Below are 11,164 nucleotides of genomic sequence, written 5' to 3' on the forward strand. Positions count from 1 at the left end.
AGTGCATCAAGGCCGGTCTATGCAGCTGCGAAGCACATGCTCCTGCCACTCTGCCCTGGGGGTTTGGATGCACCGGGAGGAATTCGTCGGGCAGGTGCGGAGCAGGAAGCGGGACTTCTCAGCAGTAGCGCCATAACACGAGGGAGGCAAACAAGAGCGTGAAAACTCGGAGGGCCTGAGCAACTCCTCGGAGTAGCGGGGAGGGGCTGTGTTCTGTGCACAGCTGTCTGAGAAGCAGTAAAGGGATTTCAACGTCCCTTCCAGCCTGGAGGTTTTATCATAGCTAAGAAATGATCACTAGCCTCAAAGGGCTTATTACATCCTTCAGTAATTTGCCCCATATGATGAAGAACTTACTATTGGCCAGGCTCTGCTCTAGGCGCTGGTGACACAGAAGAAGTCCCTGCACCTACAGAGTTACACATAGAGGAGAACAGGAACCGAGCAAAGGAGCAAACAAAGAACTAAACGTTGCTAGTTAGCAAGAATTACAAAAAGCAGAGAAAGAGGATAATAACAAATGGTCTAGGTCACACGCGAAACGCATGAAGGGCCTCTACGATGAGTTGATATTGGAAGAATACCACCTTGGAGAGGAGACACATGCAACCACAGAAGGAGACTGGAGGCAGTAAGTGCTGAAAAACTAGAAAAGAACACAACTTGAATCTAAAGCAATAAATTCATGTTTGAGCACACTGATACGTTGGAGAACACTCGCACTATGCCTAAAAGCCATCACCTGTCCCCATCTTACAGATTAAAAACAACTGATAATCAAAGGGGTAGGTAACTTCTCTAACAGCGTACAGCCTGGATTCAGGCTCGGATTTGTCGGAACCTGGGGCCTGTGCTGTGTCCCACCCGGGATTGGAAGAGCCTCCTCCTGGAATGAAGGTGAGAAACTGGAAGGAGTATTTCTTGGCAGAGGGGTGGCGTTAGGCTTCAAAAGATGGGTGGGGCTTTGATATGAGACAATGACAAAGCTGAACGGGAATGGAGCACCCAAAGCAACAGATAACAGAAGGGGAAAACTCGGGGTTTGTCTAGATGCAAGTTGGTTGAAGCCCAGGCTAAGGGAGGGATAAGCTAGAAACAGGAGTTGACTTCAGGACAGAACAGAAATGTGAACAGATGCCCAGGACGTGGAGAGCCCTCCAAAGGAGCGTGTCCTTTATGTAGAAGGTGGTGGGGAGACACTGCAGGTGTTCCTCCAGGGAGAGCTGCTCATCTTTTGGATGGATCAACCCTTTGGGGAGACGTTACGGTTCCCTGTTTCTCTGATTATTTTACTAAACTCACCAGATAGAGCAGCTTGTTGTCATGAGTATTACCCACGTTTGTTCACTTCAAGATTAGGTCTAGCATTAATTCGATGTGATGTTACATCAGAGGAAAGTATTTGTGCACAGGTTTGCATGAAAAACGTCAGGTGTGCCAATTCTCAATTGATTCCTTGAGAAACGGCATTGTCCTGGATGTCCCATCGCTTGGTGTGAAGGTCTTCGATGAACTCCATTTGGCTGGTGCCGCCCCTAACACATGGACGAGACCCTGACGGGTGAGCAGGTGGAGGCCAGATGTGCTGGCATTACAGTAAGGCATCAGGGGGATGTTATTCACGAGAGAAGAAAGAGGCCAGCTACACTCACCTTTGCTCCCAGCTGGAGAGCAGATTGCATTCTTTACAGCAATGTGATGATTCCAGCCACCCGCAGAGGAGGGAAAATAGGCCCGGGCAAGCTCTTTAAGGAAGGACTCAATGATGTCATGAGAAACCGGTCTATGCCAGCGTGGTGCCAGCCAGGGTCAGACCCCTAGACTGTCCCCGAGACATTTTGGGTGGCTGTTAGTGGTCTGTCTTTTCTGTGCTTTCTGTCTATTTTCGCCCTGTGTATTGTGCGCCCCGGCCTCTGTGTATCAAGCTCCCGTGTGCCACAGGTGATGGCCGATACGTGTGTGAAAATCACCTTTGGGTTAGATTTTTCATTCAGAGACTGATTTTAAGATACATCGTAATGCAAAGGTTCAATCTGTGAACGGGCAGAGATTGGAGAGAGGTCTGTGGACTCTTGTAATTATTTACAAGTTTTTGTATTTGTGTGCATTTCAGGGCAGTAGTCATGAAACTTTAAAAGGTTCTGTTACCCTGTTGAGGTCAAAACCCCTTCTCTTGGAATTTCCCTGCCTCCCTCCCTCCCTCCCTCCCTCCATCTTTCTTCCCCTCCCTTCACCTGGCTGACAAATTTACTGATTACTTTCTAGCTAACTTCTCAGTTTTCTTCTCTCACTTAATTCTGCAACTCCCTCTCTTTTCCCTTGTGGTATAGAGTGGAAAGGCTGGAGATTAATGAAGGAAGGAGTGTAGAAAGAAATGAGCGTGAGTAAAAATTACAGGAAGTCATGCAGTTGCGGATCAGATTTGGGTGCCAGAATATCAGTGTTCGCTTCTTTTCTGCCATCCTTTCACCCTTACTTCCCTTGGCGAGGGTAGGCACTCAGGAGAGGCAGTGAAGGCCTAAATACTGCTCTGCAGGACATTAACAAAGGGTCAGAGCACATGGTACATTTAGGACTTAGGGTTTGAAGTGGCAAGTTTTCTTATTTGACATAAAGGTCAGGCTTTCAAGGGGGTCTAAAGAAATGGTATTTGAACCAGATCTGAAACAACCAATGAATAGAAGACAGAAACTGGGTGTAATGAGGAAAACTCAGGAGAAAAAGAACTAATTATTTGGGTTTAAACACATCACAATATATGTTATTCTTACCAAAGATACTATATCTTTTCCCTTAGAGTCAAAAATCCTCTAGAATTGTGCTCTGATTTCATGGAATATCATGTATTTGCAAGACCTTGGTACATTGGTAATATTATAAGCTTGAAAATTCATATTATTTATGTATGTAACTAGAATTATTATACATGGAAAAAAGAAATTAATTAAACAGGCCTGGTTATGATTCCTGGCTTTGACGGTTACAGGCTGCCCTTGCTCTCGGAAACAAGAGCATTCCTATGTGAAACCTTTTGTGAGCTGAACTGCTGTAATGGGAAGAAGCAATTACCGTGGATCTATAAGGAGAAATAGACCCCCAAAGTAACGCCGAACACCCCAAAGAGCAGTAACATGCAGTAAAGCCACACCACCCTTGCAGGTGCACCGCAGCCTCTAGAACGGCTTCCCGCAAAACAAACACCGAATGCCGTTGTCACTTTCGTCATAAGAGCAGAAATCCTCCTTTGATTCATTTTGCTTAGCAACAACAGGTGCTCAGGCAGGTCTTTTGTGAAAGCAAAGGGGCCTAAGGCAAGCTTTCAAAGAGCAGGGGAACCTGTACTAGTGTTTTGCTGTGGGTAGTAAACTCTGAGTGTCTTAATTTCTCTATATATGGAAATAAGACTAAGATCGTTTAATTTTTTTTGATACGCTTTATTGATTATGCTGTGACAGTTGTCCCAGTTTCTTTTCCCTTTGCTCCCTTCCACCCAGTGAACCCCCTCCCTCCGGTTGTCCCCGCCCCCTTAGTCCATGCCCATTGGTTGTGCATATAGTTCTTCTCAACGTCTTCCTGTCTACTCCACCCCCTCCTACTGTAAGAACATTTAATTCTTTAAGTTGGTGTGGAATTGAAATCAAATGACTTATACTTGACACGTGCTAGATGACCAGTTAATGTTTGCTCACACCACAAAGACAAACCTGAAGCAAAACAAACACAAACGTTGTAAAATACGTAAACCTGCTTTTGTATAATTCGGGAATTTTCTCGATAATCCAGAATTTTGACCTTATCCGTGTGTTTTAACGCTAACTGTGAGCGCAGTGGTGGGTCATGTTTTCCTTTCTGACTCAGCAAGTAAGAGGTTTCAGAATGTCTCTGTGCTGCTTTAACTATTACTGTAGCTATTATTTCCCCCCAGTTTTTCCCCCTTTCAACTACCAAGGAAGAACCAGTGAAGGGGCAGCGAATCACAACTACAAGAAGGCCACACTCGGTCTCCTTTCTCTGGGTCTGCTCGCCCTCCTGCCTGCCACCTGTTGAGGGTTCAAAAAACATTTGTTGTTATTCTTCTTGTTGTTACTGCTCTGCTCTTCCCTGCAGCAAAATGAGGATGGTAAGAAATGTCCAGGTAATATGTGGGGCCTGTGAGAGGGGTGAGGACCCTCTGCCTGCTTTTCCTCTAATCAGAAGGCATTGCTCCTTGCGCCCACACGCCAGAGAAGGTGCCCCTCCTTTTCCTTCCCCTGACGTGGGCTCTTTTCTATGCAGTAGTTTGCACACCAATACTTTACACATGGTTCTGCTCCGCTGGACCCCTGCACACATTTTAAAAGGAATCTCAGAGTCGGGCACCTCAGCACGAAGCTGGGCATCTCTGTCCCGGCCACTGGCTGCCAGAGGCTCACTGAAGTGGACGATGAACGCAGACCTCGTCCCTTCTACGAGAAGCGTATGGTCACAGAAGTTGCCGCTGACGCTCTGGGTGGAGAATGGAGGGGTTATGTGGTTCGAATCCGTGGTGGGAACAACAAGCAAGGTTTCCCCAGGAAGCAGGGGGTCCTGACCCATGGCCGCGTCCACCTGCTGCTGAGCAAGGGCCACTCCTGTTACAGACCCGGGCGGACTGGAAAGCGGAGGCGCACATCTGTTCGGGGTTGCATTGTGGGCGCCAACCTCAGTGTCTTCAGCTTGGTCATTGTGAGGACAGGGGAGACAGATATTCCTGGTCTCACCGATGCTACTGAGCCTCGGCGCCTGGGCCCCAAAGAGGCAGCAGGATCCGCAGACTTTTCAGCCTCTCTAAAGAAGATGATGTCCGCCGGCGCCTTGTAACAAAGCCCCTGGACAAAGAGGGTAAGAAACCAAGGACTAGAGCACCTGAGATTCAGCGACTCGGTATTCCACGTGTCCTGCAGCACAAACGTCGGCGCATCGCTCTGAAGAGACAACGTGCTAAGAAAAATAAGCAAGAGGCTGCAGAATATGCTAAGCTTTTGGCTAAGAGGGAGGCCAAAGAAAAACGCCAGGAACAGATCACTGAGAGATGCAGGCGGTCCTGCCTGAGAGCTTCTGCCTCTAAGTCTGAGTCCAGTCAAAAATGAGGTTTTCTAAGAGTAATAAATAAGAACATCAAGAAAAAAAAAAAAAAAAAAAAAAAGAGAACAAAAGAAAAAAAAACTTAGATAATAGTTTCTATTAAAACTGCTTCCATCATACTTTTCTTAAAGGACCATTATCCATTATACAGAACAAAATATTCAGAACAAAAATTTAAGTAAAAAATGTTTAATGAAGATTTTAACTTTCTTTTTAATAACTAAAAAAAGACACGTGGCTTCAGACGCCCAAGTCCCTCAGGAATTACTGTAAGACAGTTCTGAGGGTGGGACATTTCTGGAAATGTCTTCAGACAAGAGTGGCTCCAGGAGACATGGGCAGGGCTGATCTGCCTGTCAGTCAAATTACAGCCGATCTGAAGCCATTGGTTTTAGAGGCCATGTGACACAGATTTGCCCCACCTCCCCTCCTGCCCTTTGTATTTCGTATTTCTTCCAACGCCTCTGACTATTCTGTTATTGTCTGACTCTCGCCTTGGAAGCAGGAACATTCAAATTTGCCGCGCACTTCTCAGTGGAGACTTTTTATTTTTTGCTGTCAGTCTTGGTTTATAATTGTAAATGTGAGAAAGGTTGGAATCTTTTCCTCCTCCGTTACACTTTCTGTCGGTGGAAATATTTTCCATGGTGTTTCATATTAATTGGGTCCATCGCAGTAATTTTATTATTCTGAGGAGTTCATCTAGCTTGCCTGACTCAACCTTTTTTTATGGTTTTTAAAATATTTCTCAAGAGTGTATACTCAACATAGTATCCCCCCAAACTACCAGTATTTCAGACATTTGTTCCCTTTTATGGACTGACGGCCAATGTTACAGTTGTTCTGTTTCCCAATATGTGGGGGGAAAAAAAAAGACAGCTTCTTTTATTTTTCTGAGGGAAGCAATTTGAAAACTATGGCCCATCAAAGGTTCAGTTTATTTTTCTTCTGTACTGTGCTTTAGATTAACTTTATTTAGCCTTTTCCAAAATTGAATAGCACACGGCACTTTCCAGCCCATAATTCTTGCCTACCTAAGTCATTGTTAGTTTTATTGTTTTCCTACGCTGTATTGGCTAAATATCTCTACTTTGTATCATCAGCACATTTCAAAACACTCACAATATTTTCCTTCTTGTAGGTCAGCAAAGTAGCTAAAATCAATACCAATGCTGATCCTTATGACATGACACAGGTCACTTCCTTCCATTTGGCTCTGTTTCCACTTACAAAACATCTTTGGCTTCAGAATCCGATCCAGGTTATCATCCACTTCGGCACCTTGTTTCTTCTCATTCACAGTATGTCTTCCCACAGTACACATCACTCAAAGGAGAGCAGGCTTCCTTTTATAGACTCCGTTGTCTAGAATCAGAGACCCTTTGAAACCAAATATAAGTACCTTTGACAAAGCAGTGGTCATACAATAGCATGTTACTTCTCAAGAGAAAAAAAAAGAAAAGTCAAATTACCACTGTTGATCCCAGGCATACCACTTAAATATTTACTTGTTTGGTTTTATCTTTGCACTGGAATTCCATTAAGACTGTGTTACGTTGCTGTTCAATATAAATACAATAATAGTGCATTGAGAATATCATCTGTAAGGAGAAGAATTTATTGCTTACCATCAATGAGTGAGAAAGAACCACATTCCTCTTTTGACCATAATGATAAAAATATTACTATAGCTGAGATCTGGAAAAGCCTAACCATTTAATTTAGACCCAGGAATTTTATAATAACAATTCTGAAGCTTATTCAAGAGTTCAATCTTTTCTCTCACAGGTCATAACTAATGAATAAAAACAAGATATTTGCTTACATCACTTTTTCTACTTTTGTAAATATTTCTAAAGACTTTAAGAATAAAATACCCAAGAGTTTCCAAAGATGCACCCTTTCCCCAATGTCACTGATAATATTGTGGGTTTTCAATACTCTGTGCAGTACATTTTATGATTTAAAAAAATTCAATCTATTTTCTTGTTACGTTTTGAATGTGGTTTATGATATATACAATGTGGCACACTTCATTTGCCATAAAGATCAATGTCCATTGTGAAAAATTATATCATGTCTATAAATCACCACTTTGCTCTAATTTCATTGAAATCAAAGACATGGAAGACTAACTACTTCTGTATTTAAAAAAAATCATAGTGGTTGTGCAATTTTAGCCTGAAATCTTGTAGATGGCAGATAATTTTATAGCATGTGTACAATATTGGTTACATCAAATTCTTAGGTTAATTCTGATGAAAGGAAAAGGACATCATGCCAAGTCTGAAGGCAATGAATTAGAAACACAAAAACAAAACACGCGACTGAGGGTTCAGGGGAGAGTGAAGGTAATATTTTTGTAACTTGCAGGAACATCACACTACGCCTCCTCCCTTTGGTTAGACATGGGCTCGATTAGGGTCTGTCTACCTCTAATCATTTTAGCTGTTGTTCAAATGAATGTCAAATTACCACAGTCTCCTAAGATTTCAGTTGGGAAGACCTTCTGATGAGTCTTTTACCTTGTTTGCTTTCAATGCAGCCGGAATTATAATGAAGAAATTAAATCATTCTTCATAGACAATAGAACAGTCCCCAAAGTGTTTATGATTTGATGTCCTCTGGCAACAGCATTCACTGAGTTTCAGATTTGTATTTACTATTTTGAAAGATTGCTTTTTCAGGATAAAAATAAGTTTCTGAAATAACAATGTCCTTAGAGTGAATATAAATCCCTATGTCTTTGCATTACTCAGTAATTTATGACTCAATGCCATAGAAATACCCAGGCATAATAATACTTTTGTTTACAATTAAGTAAAAGCTAAAAGATACTTAATTTTTATATAAAAATATTCATCGAGCATCTCTTATGTTGCAGGGATTGTGGTTTGTGCCAAGTATATAACTGAACAGGACAAATATATCTGCCTTTAAAAAGCCTGTGCTGTAGCGGGGCATTCTGAAACATAAACAGTGGGGCAAGAGCTGTGAACAGGAATTAGGTATAAGTCTCCATGGGAGCACCAAGGAAGGGTCCAACCCCATGTGGATTTGAGATTCAAGGAAGGCTTCCTGCAGGCGGTGATAGATAAATGGAAACGTGAAGGAAGACAAAGAGAACAGTGCTCTAGCAATGAGCGCGTGAAAAGGTTCAAGGGAGCTCGAGGAGCAGAAGTAGTGAGTGTGACTCAGTAGCACTGAGTGGTGCTGGTCACGGTCATGGTGTTGATGGCAGAGAAAGGCGGGGCTCGAGAGGTAGACAACATCTACACACATTGTAAGACATGTTAGGAAGACTGAATTTTATCCCGATGCAAGAGACTGATATTGAAACGCTTTAAGGGGAAAACGACATAATTAGACGTGTTATGAAAGATCAGGAAAATCATTAAGCAATACATAGCAAGAAGCTGGGATTTCTGTCTTGAGTCATAGAGAACACAATACATTATTATAGATTTTTCATTAGATTCAATATACATGAACTTTTGTTTTTAGCAGTTAGGCAGCCTAGATTCTTTGACAGACCTTCTGTCTAAAAACAACTGAAAACCTCCCACATTATTATATCATGATGTTCTGGTAAAGAATCAAGAAATTCTTATAGGCAAAACCTAAGCAAATGTGAGAACTGAGGTAACTGGAACAATGGGGCCAACTTTCACTCTGAGAATATTGCCAAGTTTAGGCATGGAAAATGGGAGAAACAGTCTAAATATTGGAATTTTAAAAAGAGACCCCATATAACAATGGGACTTCAAAGCCCTGTCTCCTTAGTGTAAGGATGAAATAAAAATTTGAACTCATACTCTTCACCCTGCCACTCCTATCACAGCAAGGGACATCACTTCTCTCAAGTCTGACATTTATTCGAAGGAAAGGGGATCTCTTTTAAAATTCTAGCCACAGGATGTTCCTCAGGTAAGTTTGAAATTGTGTGAGTTTGATGTTTGAGGAAGAAGCAAATACAGTAATCTCTGAAGGAATCCAATCAGTTCTCAAAGAATTCCCAGGATATCCTAAGGAATATGCGCTCACAGCCCAAATCCCAACACACACACACACACACACACACACACACACACACACACACACACTAAGAAAGTGAGAGCTATCAAAAACACAAGATGGTAGTATCAAGTTCAAAAGGCCTTCAGATATTGATAGTATTAGAGCAAACAGAAAATACGCATGTTTAGTGGGTTAATAGAAATAAAATTGTTTTAAAACAAGTAAGGAGCAAGATAATACAAATTACTAAGCAAATATTTAAAAAATTAGACTTTTTAGAAGTGGAAAAATGCAATTTTTTTGAATTAAAAGCTCAGTGAGCACATTTCATAACAGATTGGAAACAGAAAAAGAGAAGATTAGTGATTTGGAAGACATAGCTGAAGAAGTTATGCAGGATGAGGTTCCCAGAAACACAGAGATGGGAAACATGAGACTTCAGGATGGTGAATACAGAGTGAGAAGGTTTAGCATGTATCTACTCAAAGTTCCAAAAGGAGGGGACACAGAAAATGAGGAAATAAGATATTTAAAAAAATAAGGGATGTAAATTTCTCAGAATTGATAAGATACAAATGCTCAGATCACAGAAGTCTAGTGAATCCATCCAAGAAGGTAAATAAAATCTATATCTAGATTCATCATCATAAAAATACAGAATCAAAAATAAGACTATATTAATTCAACATAAGAAGTTTTTTAGGATAAATTTTATCCATATCAAAATTATAAATTATTATATATGGAAATTTCCCCATATTCGTCGTCGGCAGCCGTCCGTCTCGAGAGACGATGGTGTAGCTTCTTAAGAGTCTTATCTGCACCGTCGAGAATGGCTGTGCAGTCCGACTCGGGAGTGACACGGTATCTGTCTCCTCCCGTGTTAAATCGACATCTTGCGATGACGCTGGAGTGTCCTCTCCAGTGAAGCTGAAGCTACAGAGCCTGGGCTAATTTTCTGATCAGAGAATATCCTGGGTAAAACTTTGGCTCTACATCATTCACTTATTTATCCGTATTTATTTATCATTTTATTTTAGATTGTACCTAGTTTTTAACCACATGATTGTATGATAATATAACTAGGACTCCTAGAATGAAAAGAGACTATAAAGGTTATTTGTTTCAATTTTTACTTTTTTAAAATGAGGAACTAGAATTACTGCTTTCCTGTATTGTAGAGCCACTTAATAGTTGCAGACATGTGTTTCAAATGAAAAGTCATTCTAAATGATAATTACTGGTTGTTGCTATTTCCTTTCTTTAGTCCGATGAAGGGAAAGACCGTAGTTTCAATTATAACGCTGACAAGACTCACGTGATAGGTAATTATTCTTTGCTGAGCCAGTGTTGGCAAAACTGAAGGAAAACTGGAGTCTTTTAAAATAGGCATCGTATGAGCATAGTGGGAAGAAGTATTCCCTTTGGGCTCAAAGTCACAAATGGAATTTTAATGAACCACCAAATAATGCTATTAAGTGTGGGGATTGGAATTACAATTCAGTAAAACTCCTTTCCTCAAGACTGAGACCAGTACGAAGGGACTTTGTCTTTCCATGTTCCATGCGGACTATATTCTGTTTCTAAGTTAAACGTACATTCTAAATTAAACAATTGCATGTCCAAAGCAATTAACAACATACCACAATACTTTCTGTTTTCCAGCTGTACCTGGCCTCTATACTGATGGAAACATCAATACCCTTATTTTCTTAGCCTCCCATCCTCATAAGTGCTATGAGTTTCATAATGTTTCACATTTTGGGTTTTTAAAATAGCTATAATTATTTTTTGTTTTCATAATTTTCTAGGCTGTTTCAATTGTATGACTTCAGTTAGGTGAATGGCAAAAAGAAAAAAATAATAATTTTTTAAAGGAAATGTTAAATTATCCTGCAAAGAAGAAATATCATAAAGGTGTGGAAAGAAATAGGTGCACCAATTCTAGGCCCAGAGACCTAAGGGCGACCTGCATGCGGTCCTGTGAATGTCAGAGCCAAGTCATTTCACAAAAGGACAGAGGTACTCATCCCAGCTCTTGTGT

General features: G+C 41.2%; 1 pseudogene; it reads left to right on the top strand.

The window, feature by feature from the left end:
- Positions 1–545: 545 nt before the first annotated feature.
- Positions 546–5,108, top strand: LOC149999212 (small ribosomal subunit protein eS6 pseudogene; annotated as a pseudogene).
- The last annotated feature ends 6,056 nt before the right edge of the window (positions 5,109–11,164 follow it).

This window comes from Furipterus horrens, unplaced genomic scaffold (genome assembly GCF_987537825.1).
Source record: "Furipterus horrens unplaced genomic scaffold, mFurHor1.1.pri manual_scaffold_10, whole genome shotgun sequence".
NCBI classification, from domain to species: domain Eukaryota; kingdom Metazoa; phylum Chordata; class Mammalia; order Chiroptera; family Furipteridae; genus Furipterus; species Furipterus horrens.